Source organism: Erpetoichthys calabaricus, chromosome 7 (genome assembly GCF_900747795.2).
Source record: "Erpetoichthys calabaricus chromosome 7, fErpCal1.3, whole genome shotgun sequence".
Classification (NCBI taxonomy): domain Eukaryota; kingdom Metazoa; phylum Chordata; class Cladistia; order Polypteriformes; family Polypteridae; genus Erpetoichthys; species Erpetoichthys calabaricus.
Genome location: NC_041400.2, coordinates 56,414,054 through 56,428,695, shown reverse-complemented (window position 1 = coordinate 56,428,695; position 14,642 = coordinate 56,414,054).

The window sequence follows — 14,642 nt, the reverse complement described above, 5'->3', positions numbered from 1 at the left end:
CACAGGTGGAGTAATGGAAGTGCTGCTGCCTTGCAATAAGGAGATCATAGGTTTGCCTCCTGGGTTCTCCCTTGTGTGGAATTTGCAAAGTGCTTTGAGTAGTGAATAAAGTGCTATATAAAAGTAAAGAATTATTAATATACATGATGATTTGTCAATTCCAAATTTAAAACATTATGTTTTTTAACCATGTAAACAAAAAATGTAGCGCTATGACTCTCAGCCTCTATATACCTTCACAGTACTTCGGAGTTGATCCAAACGCAACATATGCATTTTTATTTACAAAAAACAGCACTGCTAATCACACACGATGTACTGTAAAACAAACCTATGTTCCCTCAGTGTGCAGAAGACGTATTTATGTATGCGAGTTACTGTTATCACTTGTTATGGGTTTGTGCACTGATAGCTTTATAGCCTTGATAGTTATTTTTTATTCTGTTAAATTCATTTTGTGATGTGCCTGGGTCATATATGACCAAAATATTTATTTTATTTCAAAAAGGAAGCCAACGTTATTGCTAATACTATGCACATTTTTGATTTTATGGACTTTGAGATGTGCCTGGATAAGATGTGAGCAAAATGTTTATTTTTTGATTTTAAAGGAAGAAAAAAACTATTGCTACTACATTAAATTCTGTTCAATTATAGCTTTTTTATTATTTTTTCTATGCATTTTTTTGATGTACATGTGTCTGATGTGACCAAATTTTAACAAACAATGAATAAATATGACTTGTTTTTCAATACATTCATTTTTGTTGTTTTAAAATTTGTTAATACTTTCTGCTTACTGGCTGTTGAAAATGTCTGGCCCAACTAAATTTCTTGTTTTGAAAATCAGTCCCAACTGAATTTGTAATTAAATAGCCTTGATTTACATGATAAATTATTTCATGTTTTACATTTGCAATCAATTTAGGCCACTTTTTAGAGATCTCTTTCACTTTGACATTAAAGAATGTTTTCATTTAATTCTGTATAACAATAAAATGTGAAAACATCCAAGGGGTTGAATACTTTTTATAGGCACTGTAAATCAGCTCTGCTTTCACCCTCTAATGACCACAGACGGTGAGGAGTTTTTCAAAGTATTCTGTGACCTGGGAGGTCCTAGCCAAAGAGTTGAGATCACACATTTATGAAAGGTTTATCCATCCCTGACTTAGAAATTGTATGTATTTCCAAATTGAAGAGAAAGGGAGGAATAGAAAAGTATCTTAGTTCAAAGACATTGGTCTCAACTTGTTTAATAAATCAAAAACATGGATCTCAGAAATTAGCCTTGTTCTTAGTCACAATCTGGTGGCCATGATTTGGCCCTTTTTTCTCTTTCTATCAATAGTTTTAAATCACCAGGGCTGTTAATATAGCAGGTTTAACAGGGATCCACCTCCCCATTTATGAGTGAACACTAAAGTGAATGGCTATACTGGAACTCTACCTACATTTTGGTCAGCTGCGCACTTTTTCTAACAACAAATGCGCACATTAGAGCTGAACTGAAGTGAGCTAACACATCTGCAGAGACTCCTTCTTACTAAAAGGCACTAAAATGGACATTCATTTTAGGCTTGTAACTGCAAACTGAACTCTGGCCGGATGTGATGGACAAATTGTGGCACCTATAAGTAGCACCAGATCTGTAACTTAAAGGGACCTTGATCCTATCACCAGAGGTTACCCCTTCCTTCAAAACTAACTGCATTCATCTCTTTTGTCTCTTTGGGTAGCTGAAAGAATTCAAACCTCTCTTTCTTTGCGGTGAGAAACCACTCACGCTCGGCAGAGAAAAAAGCTCACAAATTTTCTTTGGCCTGAAAGCTGTTCTCCATAGAGCCTTGGAGCTGGATGCCTTGAACTAGCTTTAAGATCCACTCTGCCAGTGACTGAAACTGAGAAACAGCTTTACTTCAAAAAGGGAACTTCAGCACGTACGCTCTTGTGCCAGCAATATTAACAAATTTTTCCTATAAAGTTGCAGATGGCACAGCAAAGTGCTTAAGAGCAAACAGAGGAAGGGAGCATCACATAACACCACGTCATGGACAAAGGGCCACGTAGCAAAAACCAAGAGTGCGCACCAGCACAAGAAGAGTCCTAAGCTACAGATTCTTCTCTTCCTGGGTCATTCCCAGGTATTTTGAAGTCAGACAAATGATATAATCAATCTAATTTGTTCAGGGTCTGCCACAGGGCAGCTTTAAGGGGAGCAGCTTGAGGAGAACCCTTATAATAAGCCCATAGCTACCTCAACTGGTTCCTCTGAATCCGGAGATGCAGCAACTCTATTCTGAAGCTCTCCCAAATTCCTCAACTGTATCCTCTTGATCCAAAGAAGCAGAAACTGTATTCTGAAGCTTTGCCAAATTGCTGGCCTTCTCACCCTTATCCAAAATGCACTAGTTCAAAAAGGTTGAAGTAAGGGTTCTATGCACGACACTCAAGTTCCTCCACACCAGATTCATCAAAACATGTATTTATATATCTGGCATTAAGTACAGGGGCACAATCATGGTAGAACAGAAAATTGCCTTCCCCAAATTGTTGCCACAACGTTGGACATGCAGAATTGTTTAAAATATCTTTGTATGCTGTAGCATTAAGAGTACCCTTCACTGGAACCAAGGGGTCTAGCCCTATCCTGAAAAACAGTTCCAAACTATTATTCCTCCTCTGCCAAACTTTACAGTAGGCAATATGCAGTCCAGAAGGTAGTGTTCTCCTAGTAGCCACCAAACCCAGATTCCTCCATCAGATGGAGCTAATATTAAAACGTGTCTCATCAATCCAGAGAACACCAGTGTCCAATTGCAGCATGTTTTACACCACTCCAGCCAACGCTTGGCATTGAGCATAGTGATCTTAGGTTTGTGTGCTCTTGTTGGGCTTTGGAAACCCATTTCATGATGCTTCCGATGCACAGTTCTTGTGCTGATGTTGCTTTCAGTGGAAGATTGGAACTCTTTTATGAGTGATGCAACAGAAGAAAGGCAATTTTTACATTCTATGTTCTTCAGCACTCAGTGTGTTTACATGGTCTACCACTTTGTGGTTGTGCCTAGAAACTTCCATTTCACAATAACAGCAATTTCTTTGACTGGGGCAGATCTAGCAGAGAAGAAATTTCACAAACATACCTGTGTCAAAGGTGGCACCCTATGAAACTGCCACATTTAAAGAGCTCTTCAATATGATCAATTCTAATGTGTAGGAAAGAGAAGAGAACTTTAACTCGGTTAATTAATCATCAGTTTTGCCTTCTTTACCTTTCTCTTTAGGAGGAGATCTCCATCTGTTAGACTTACTGTATATCAAGGTAACTGAAGCACACACATTTTAATAAACACAATACTAAGATTTATTGATTAACATAGCGATTGTAAATATATGACATATATCCACATAGAAGACAGGATGCAAGATGAACAAGAGACAAACAGATAACACAGAAGAGGCATGCTGTTCACTGGCTATTTAGAGTTCCAGTTTATATTGGCACATAAAGCAGTTTTACCATACCAAGTCTTTAAGATTGGTATCTGATGTTGCATGTAGTTTTTGCTGTCGTTACTTTGGGCTCAAGTGGAGTATTGTTCTTGCTTTGAAGTGCACCCTTTCTCTTTGCCATATGGTGTTTTTTTTGTGGTGTGCTGAGCTTTTCTCACTTCTTGTGGCACAAGAGTTTAGGCTTCAAAGTTCCCTTTTTGAAGTAACAGCTACTTTTCAGTCTTCTCTGACTGGGTTCAGTCACTGGCACACTGCCTGGCTTGGCAAAGTGGATCTCAGCTTTCAGGTCAATAAGGAGAAGAGGTTGTCAGCTTTCATCTACCAAAGGAGAGAGCAGCTCATCAGCTTTTAGGTTTCAAAGAACAAGCAGGTTTCACAAAAAAAGAAGAGATGAGTGCAGCTAGCTTTTGAAGGAAGGCATAACTTCGGGGTTATTGGATCAAGGTCACTTCCAGTTACAGAACAAGTGCCTGCTGATGAGAGTATTATTTTGTCCATCACATCCAGACAGATTCTATTCTCAGTCACAACTGTAAGAATAATGTCTTGGGTGTCTTTTTGTTTTAAGGAGCCTCCATAAAGATGTCAGCTCACCTCTGATTTACACCTTTGTTTTCTGGTGACATACAGGGCTAATCTTCCAGTCATTCAGCAATGGAGGTTTGTTTGGGGGTGTGTGTGGGAGAAGTATTTGCAGCTGGAGTTCAGCATCTTTGTTAAATCTGCTGTCTTAACTGACCTAGTGTGCCACTAAAAAGCCTAGCAAAATGGGCAATGACCACTTTGCCTTACAATTGCTAATGTTAGTCAATAGGGATTGTATGGCTGTATGCTTTACTTTATACACCTATTAACCATGAGTGTGGCTGAAACATCAAATTCATTAATTTGGAGGAGTGTCCATATACATTTGGCCATCTATATATATAACTAGCAAAATACCCGCGCTTCGCAGCGGAGAAGTAGTGTGTTAAAGAGGTTATGAAAAAAAAAGTAAACATTTTAAAAATAACGTAACATGATTGTCAATGTAATTGTGTTGTCATTGTTATGAGTGTTGCTGTGTTTTATATATATAAAATACACACACACACATATAAACATATATATACATATACACATATATATATACATATCTACATATATATATATATATATATATATATATATACATATACACATCCACATATCAACATATATATATACACATATATACACACACACACGCTTTATGGGTGATGATTGTTTTACTCTTTTTATGTTTATTTTATTTTATTGTAGAATCAACTCCTATCTGCGCACAGCAGGGCAGCCGTGTGCGGATGCGTATGGTGTATTCACTCCATGTTATCGTGCATTGCGCTGTCAGTGGTATTTTGATAAAAGAATTTGAACAACATATAAGAAGCGTATAAATTATTAAACAGTAAAACATTAACATTTAAGAAGTAAAGTTACATTAAGTACTACTGCAGTGCCTTCGGGTATACCTCATTTTTTGTTTGCCCATTACATGCTTAAATGTATACATTTTTTGGTGCACCTACCCGAGAACACGCGACATATAACCGAGCGTGGGAGAAGCATGGATTTTAAACACGCGTTGAGTTCATCTGCTGGTCTCCGTCATGGAATAACTGTTAATGTTTGACTAAAATCTACAGCGAGTAAAACGACATTACAGTGATCCCTCGCTATATCGCGCTTCGCCTTTCGCGGCTTCACTCCATCGCGGATTTTATATGTAAGCATATTTAAATATATATCGCGGATTTTTCGCTGCTTCGTGGGTTTCTGAGGACAATGGGTCGTTTAATTTCTGGTACATGCTTCCTCAGTTGGTTTGCCCAGTTGATTTCATACAAGGGACGCTATTGGCAGATGGCTGAGAAGCTACCCAACTTACTTTTCTTTCTCTCTCTCTTGCGCTGACTATCTGTGATCCTGACGTAGGGGGTGTGAGCAGGGGGGCTGTTCGCACACCTACATGATACGGACGCTCGTCTAAAAATGCTGAAAGATTATCTTCACGTTGCTACCTTCTGTGTGCAGCTTTTAAGTATGCTGCACGGTGCTTCGCATACTTAAAAGCTCAAAGGGCACGTATTGATTTTTTTATCTGTCTCTCTCTCTCTGCTCCTGACGGAGGGGGTGTGAGGAGCTGCCGCCTTCAACAGCTTTGTGCCGCGGTGCTTCGCATACTTACAAGCCAAACAGCCCTATTGATCTGTTTGCTCCTTTGAAGAGGAAGATATGTTTGCATTCTTTTAATTGTGAGACTGAACTGTCATCTCTGTCTTGTCATGGAGCACAGTTTAAACTTTTGAAAAAGAGACAAATGTTTGTTTGCAGTGTTTGAATAACGTTCCTGTCTCTCTACAACCTCCTGTGTTTCTGCGCAAATCTGTGACCCAAGCATGACAATATAAAAATAACCATATAAACATATGGTTTCTACTTCGCGGATTTTCTTATTTCGCGGGTGGCTCTGGAACGCAACCCCCGCGATCGAGGAGGGATTACTGTACCTCCTATTTTTTTTTTTACGATCTCTGAGATCTTGCTTTTTTCGGTTCAAGGCTTCATAAGCTGTTTTATGTTGTATGGTGTACTTATCCCAAACCATCATCTTTGAATGTTGCAAGACTTTCGCCTTGTATGTAGATCGGGGTAATTACATTCATTGCATTCCTAGTCTGAATCACAATCTGATTGTATGGGTGGTTACCTGGCACTGTAGGGTTGCCACCCGTCCTTTAAAATACGGAATCGTGCCGCGTTTGAGAATAAAAATTGCACGTCCCGTTTTGAATCAATACTGGACGGGATTTATCCCGTATTTTTTTTATCATTTTGTTTTTAAAGCAGCGTCTCATGCAAATCATCCCACACGCATTTTATGAAGATGCCTCCTTTCCTACTTTTGATTGGGTAATACTTGATGTCATCGTTAGTTTGATTGGTGTTTTTAACTGTCCAGTGAGGAGGGCGTGTCTTTTAAGTACAGTCTGCACAAGTGTTGGCACTGAGATGTGGCGTCAGCGCCATAGTTGAAGCCCCTAACGTTGCGGTCAGCAAGTCGGCTAACATCCGCCATGTGCCGTCTTTCAGTTGTGAGAAGCAGATCATAGAATGGTTGAAACTGTTGCCCCTAACGTTGCGCCACGGCGTGTGGTTCGTTTATACCTCGTGTCTTGTCATTAAACTTTTATCTCGCGAATATGTTATTGCAATCCGCAGCGGGAGCGTTTCTATTAACTTAATTTAAACTTACGTTTTACACCGTGCTTTGTTTCCCTTATGAACATGCTTGTATGCTTAACTCGCTCCGTTCTCAATTGTTTAATTAATTTTTTGCTCTTCGCTGTTTGCGGCTGTTCCTCCATTTCCCCCTACTTCGTTCTTTTATCTCGCGAATATGTTATTGCAATCCTTAACGGGAGCGTTTCAATAAACTGATTGAAAATAGTTTTGCATTTACCTTTTTAGTAAAAGGCGAGCTTTTAAGCCTGAGAAATCACCCCGTAAATACACACGTTTAATTGGACATGTGTTAATATGTATGGTTACACAGTATTAAAAGACAGTGAACAACGTCAGTTACCTTTCTTCCCACGTTTGATAAAAGGTGAGCTTTTAAGCCTGAGAAATCACCCCGTAAATGCACACGTTTAATTGCACATGTGTTAATATGTATGCTTACACAGTATTAAAAGACAGTCAAAAATTAACGTCATTTACCTTCGTTCCCGCGTGTGACTCGTGCTGTAAATGTCTTCCTACGTGATTACGTAGGAGGCGTGATGACGCGATACGTGACTCCGCCTCCTCCATTACAGTGTATGGACAAAAAATATGTTCCAGTTATGACCATTACGCTTTGAATTTCGAAATGAAACCTGCCTAACTTTTGTAAGTAAGCTGTAAGGAATGAGCCTGCCAAATTTCAGCCTTCCACCTACACGGGAAGTTGGAGAATTAGTGATGAGTGAGTCAGTCAGTGAGTGAGTGAGTGAGTGAGTCAGTCAGTCAGTGAGGGCTTTGCCTTTTATTATTATAGATTCACTAAGTCCATGGTAAGCAAGAAGCACGCAAGACAGAGCCACGCCCACCAACAATTCACTAAGCAGCTGACCATGGCGCGCAAGACAGAGACCATGGGATACGCACGACAGAGCCCCGTCCACCAACTCTAAGACCATGGGATACGCACGACAGAGCCCCACCCGCCAACTCTAACCCTCCTCCCGAGTCCACCCTCGCTCTCAAGGCATGCACACTGCTTGCTCATGTGCCAGCACACAACACCTCACCAAACACTGCCTCAGTCGCTTTCGTCTCTGCTACAGTCCACATGCACCTCTGAGCCACGTTGACTTTTCATTGTTCTTTTCGGTTCCGGCTGCTTTTCTATATATAATCCACCAAGTCGCCCGACCATGGGATATGCACGCACGCAAGACAGAGCCCCGCCCGCCAACTCTAACCCTCCTCCCACGTCATGGGATATGCACAACCGCATCCACCCTCAAAAACTGTTTTACACGCTGCATACAGCGATTCCCATCCGCTACAAACATGCTTCTTCTTAGATGGTTCTGCAGGAACGGGGAAAACCTTTGTCTACAAAAACCTGATTCATACCATACTAAGAGCATAGTGTTTTTGTTGGTTTGCCCGCCTGCCCGCCCGCCTGACTGTTACCAGCATTCACCGCAATGTACTGGAGTGTAAAACTATCACAGCTGCTACCTCACAAACTGCCCTTATTCCCCGGATTTCCCTGTATAATTCACTAAGCTGCTGACCATGGCACGCAAGACAGAGACCATGGGATACGCTAAAAGCAGCCGGAACTGAAGAGAACAATGAAAAGTCAACGTGGCTCAGAGGTGCATGTGGACTGTAGCAGAGACGAAAGCAACTGAGACGGTGTTTGGTGAGGTGTTGTGTGCGGGCACATGAGCATGACGCGGGAGGAGGGTTAGAGTTGGCGGGCGGGGCTCTGTCGTGTGTATCCCATTTTCAGTCACAGACAATTGTATGTTGCTCTCTCCAGAGTTTCTTCTTTTCATTCACTCACAGTCGTATCCTCAAACCCACCCCATTTGGACAACTGTGTCTTTCAGGAAGTGTTCACCCATCAATAAATAATTATGTGGTGTATGCTACGCCGTGGGTTGGTTAGTATAGTCTATTTCAGAACTCTGAAAAGAAATTATTTTATTTTATTCTATTTAGGGCTGCTGGGAATTTATAGTTTATCAAATTATTTAGCTGGGATTTCAGTATAATTTCAATGAATTTTACTTGACAACCTATCATCGGCTAGGACAAAACCACACAAACACAATCAGATTTTCATATATCAGACATAATTAAATCCATCCCCTATTCAAATGGCAAGTTAAAACAGAAGATTTGCAAGATGCACTGATGTGATGTGTTGATATACTGTATGCATCATTTAATAACACAATAAATAAATCAAGTAAAGTTTTAATTACTGAATTGCCATTTTACAATCTTTTCTTGTACTATTTGAAACACAAAGAGATAAATTTATCCTATTCAAAACAACAAGCTTTATAAAATGTTTGTTCTTCATTTTCATGAGGTAAAGACTTGCTAGAATTAAATAACATTTTAACAAGGATTTTGTACCTAATAGAAGGTGGATGATTGTTAACCTGTGACTCTTTCTCCGCCACTTGTAAGTAATTTTTCATTCCAATCTCATTATACTGCTTGAGAAAATGAGTGCAGTTTCATAATCATTTTTAGAAAAAAATTAATGATCTTCCTGAATTTCAAACATCATCTTTTCCATAAAATACATAACTAGTGTTAAAATTGCTAATTTTATTTTTTTTCAATCCCATATATAATTAAATGTATGATCTTTTTAAGATGTACCTGAAGACTTTAGAGTCAAAACAAGATGAACAAACATGACGAAAATTTCAGCTACTTTCAAAGATAACGTGTTGTAAGAAACAATAATTTATTTATAAATGACGTAATTCAACTGTAGTCTAACTCAAAAGAAACCAAGCAAACATTCTCTGTAACAACAGAAAAGGGTTAGACGAAAGGCTTTAATGAGTTACAATGAATGTGCAGAAGAATTTGGCAGATCCAAAATGGATTTTCTAATTAATAGCTAAATGAAAAATAGCCTGCTTCAAATGGGTTATGCATTGGGAGTGTGGGAAAATTTCCAAAAGCTTCTCCCTGCCTACAGTGATTTTGGCTATTTTATTTGAGATTATACATTGACTAAACACAAATACCATTTTTTATTTTTACACAGAATATGCTTGATGGTGTTTGATTAACAATAGGATCTGCTCATGTCTTTATGGCACATGTATGGAAAATGTCAGAAATTGTTTTGTAATAATTACAGTTTTATCATGAGTTTTTCTTGAAATTCAGTATGACCTAATTAGGCATTTCACATTTTCCCTAGAGTTTTTTTTTGGTATCAATCTTTAAAAATTTTATTGCATAAGAATGTATTAATTTTATTTTGCTTGCATAATTCTAACCTCAAAATCTGTTCGGAACAGCATAAATAATAATGAACTGGATGGAAAACAAAATCTCCCCTTTAAGCCTGGAAAATGTATCTTATTAATGCCATAACTTAACATTCGCAAAGCAATTCAGTCTAATTCAGATCTCAGCATCATCAGGCACCAGGCAGGCATCAACCCGATTAGCACCAGTCCATCGCAAGATTAATAAAAGTACAAACCAGAATCATTTGTTAACTTAGTACCATAATGTTTGGGAAGGAAGGAAAACCAGCTAGCCAACAGAAAAAAGTATGCAGACAAAAGAGAATATGAAGAAAAATTCATAGAGGCTACTGTATTCAAACCCAGGATGCTGCTGTGCAATCATGCTGTTCACCATGGATTTCTTTTCAAATAATCACTGCAGTGGTTCCAAATAAGCTTTGTTTATTACAGCACATGTGCAGGATAATTCTGATTGGTTGTTAAAGCTAAACAAAGAAATTCCCAAGGCTATAAAGACATGGATGAAAAATACATGTAACCACTACCAGGATCAGTTAAACATCTCTAAAGAGTACAAGAATGTTAATGGCTATCAAGAATTATGAAAGAAATGAAAGTCTACCTTCTACCAAGTTAAGGAGCAACTGACAAGAAACTTTCTTATAAATAAACTACGTGTGGAAGTGGGTGTGTTTGTCTGTCCGGCCCGGAAGTGCGAGGGTACAGCATGAAGCTCAAAGAAATTGACTCTGTCACCAAAGTGAAACTGCCGACAAAAGAGAAACTTGATAGACAATGGAGGCGAGCAAGTCGGCAAGACAAAACCGCCAAGGAAAGAGAACCTTACTTAACCACTAATGCACAACTGATGCGATTGATTGATTGATGTGCCAGAACCCATGGTTTCTAGGAGCTTGGGATTTTTACAGGACGGGTGTAACAGATGTCTGGTCACACTTATAGGTAATCTAACTTAGACACCATTAAAATATCCGACTACGCCACCCAGTTTTATTAAGAGACTGGGAACTCCTGAAATTTACCAATAATAGCACACAGGTTTCTTTAAATTGGGCGGTGAGTAAACACACAATGAAAGACACAACAGTAATTTTAGAAAAAAGCAACAGTAAGTTCTATTACACATGACAATATAAGGTACATTAAAAAGATAAACGAACATAACAAAAACTAAACATATCAGGAATCAATTTCCTTTTTTTTAAAAAGGAAAATACACAGTCCACCCTCTAAAAGTCCATTAAAAACAAGAATTGGAGGATACAACCTTTAGTGGTGCAGAGTCCAGTTTGTGCACTGTGTTACCCCAACACTTAATTGTTCAACTGTCCATGGATGCACTCTGTTCCACGGACACTCGTTCCCCTACAGAAGTTGTGTCAAATTGTTGAATCCCTGTCAGCGTCTCTTCGTTGTTCCTTTTTCTTCCACTCTGGGCTCCTTGTGTTGCTGGGACCTAGGCACGCCTCATTTCTCGTCTGTCAGCTTTGCTGGGTACTCTCATGCAGCTTCCCTCTTTCGCTGGACCCACAACTGGCGTCTACTTGTGGAGCTGTCTCTTCCTCCCTGGAAGTAAATGTTGCCGTCCTTGTGCATCACGTCGTGCCAGCCAGGTACCCTCGTCTGCCTACGAGCCCCTGTGCTCTGTCCGAATGTCTTGGCAGCGTTTTCTGTGGACTGTCCTCCTGCCTTCTGCTGCCCAGGAGTTTAAATCTACTTCAGTCCCTGCCATTATCAGTTCTGGACATTCAGATTAAACAATGGTACATCTGCATTTCCTGGGTTTAACAATTAATGAAAACACAAGTTAAAAAAAGGAATTGTTACCAATCATGAATAAGTACAGATATGCTGATTAGAAACCAATATTTCCAAGTCAGGTAAATACAGACATCCTCCAAGGCCAGACTTCAAAGTGGCAACTCCTTTGCAAGACAGCAAATATCTCCACAAACAACCCTGACACAATCAGTAACTGGATTATCCAGGATCCTCCAAGGAAGCAGCAGTTCTTTTATCACACGTGGTATTGTTTGTAATCTCAACCAGCCATAAACTTCAAAGTGGTGACTCCTTTGCAATACAGCAAATACTTGCATCCTGCAGACAGCCTTTTAACTTCTCACCCCCAGAGTCCCAACAATGGGTGCCTAATGGAACCACCCAGTGCACAAAAAAAAATGTCATCCTCTGACATGGGATTACACAGCTATTTGTCATATAAAAAGTAATATGAATATATACAGAAATAGTAATGCATATAAAAATATATATTTAAAAATACAGAAAAATACATTTTCCTTCACACTGCCAAATCTTGCAAATAATTCAGTGGAATCAGAATTAATCAGAAGTCAACATTATTTTAATTTGATTTCCTATGCTGAAATATGTGGGCCTGATATAAGCAACTAGAGATCTGTATGCGATTTTACCTTGTAAAGGACTGGTGCTCTGTCTAGGGTTGGTTCCTGACTTGCCTAAATGCCTCTAGGATAAGTTCTATTTCCCCAGAACCTTGACTTGTATTAAGGGAATTAGAAAATTGGTGGATGGGTGGATCATGTATATTTCTAATTTGCTTTCAACTTTGTTAACGCATTGGAATACAGAAAATGTTTTCTTCACCAGCAGAGACTAACATTCTGGCTATGACAGGCTATATCATTAAATGAAAAATTGTAAAGTTGGATGGTTGCCCAAAATTTTTGTAACACTGTCTATAATTCAATCACAATTAACAGACATTGCCTGCCACTTATTTGGTGGTTAATTTTAAATGTTCTGTTTGCTACTGTAGTGCCATCAAACATTCTGTTTGCTAGCACATGAGCAGTTGTCCCTCAAAATGTCAATGTGCAGTGATGTTTGTTTTAAACTAGAAGATGGTAATTGAATTCCTTGTGGTAGACAAGGAATCAGTAAAGAACATTCACAGTTAAAAATAACTGTTAGACAGTAAGCTTCACAAACTGTGGGTTCTGAGAAAGGCCAAGCGGAGCTCATCGGCACATCTTTCTTAGAGTGGCTAACAAAAGTAGTCACTTTGCTGGTGCAAGGGTGTTGAAGTTGAAGGAAATTAAGTTGAAAATAATTTTTGTAACAATAACATCTAGCTATGTTATCGTTGTATATTGCAATAATTCTACACGTTAATAGAAATAAGCTCTTGCCTGAAGAAGGGGCCTGAGTTGCCTCGAAAGCTTGCATGTTGTAATATTTTTAGTTAGCCAATAAAAGGTGTCATTTTGGTTGTCTTCTCATTGCATCCATAATAGATAACACAGTACAACACCCTAGTACTAAAAATCAATAAGCAACCTTCACATATAATAATCTTTGAAGCAATGATTTTCTTGAAAAAGACCACCTTTTAAGAATGCAAACAATTTAAATGTGAAGTTAATTAAATAAATAGGAATACTTTGAAATAACATGTGTAGGATGGTTTTATTCTCTATTTGAGCTCATATTTCTGGGTAAATTGTGCAGAGTCCATAGTGAGACCTTTCCTTATGAAGGACTCAAATTAAGTCTGGCACCAATCACTTCTGCGACTTTTAGGGTGCCTAAGCAACCAGCCTTTTCCTCATAATTCCATTATTGAATGGGCACAAGTAACAGCCTGAGTTACAACATTTGGTATATCATTTGTTGCTGCCAGTTTGAGATAAATATGATCCTGAAAAAAGGTAAGGAAAACAGAAGTTTCTAGGTATTCTAGTTCTACTTACTATTTGGTGCCAGAGACTGATGACCTGTCATGGTCAAGGTATTTTTTATTGTCACATATTAAGAAAGAGAAGAAGCTTAACTTTAAATCTAATATTAATAATAATCACAGTAAATAACACTAAGCATAACATTACATAAACAAGAGTCACAGAAGAAGTGGCACTTAATTCATTCAGTTGATTACAGACAGTTTATCACATATGTTATATTTTAATTGGCACAAGTAACCACTTCTGTAGATGTGGCAATAATAACCCTGTAAACTTGTAATTGTGAAAGTAATAACATTTCTTTCATATAGTGCCTTTTCTAATGTGTGAATTTCCCCTTTGGGATTAATAAAGTATCTATCTATCTATCTATCTAATGCTCAGAGCACAGTCCAGTGAACAATACTGCATACACGAGGTAGATTTAAACATGTAATATGTGTGTTGAGCTTCACACTGAAAAAGGCAGGCACACTGAATACAATGACTACTTGATTAGTTCTCTCTTGGGAAATGCTTCACATAAATGCTGAGCATTATTTTTACATGCTAATGTTTTATTTTACGCATTTATGTTGCAACCAGAAACTATACAAATGTAAATTTAAAGCAAATAAACACTTTAAACTTAATGTGATTCCTTAACAGTTATTTAACTGCTGGGAATTTCTCCTTTCAACAAAGAAAATGTCACATGGCAAATTACAGAGGTGTCATAAAATACATAATTTACTTGGTAATTTCTAATTTTATATCCACAGTACCTTTCCCTTTGAATTTACGCATTCTTTTTTAAATAGAACATACTGCTGTATAAGACATTGGAGTACAGTTTCAATCAGATCACTACACA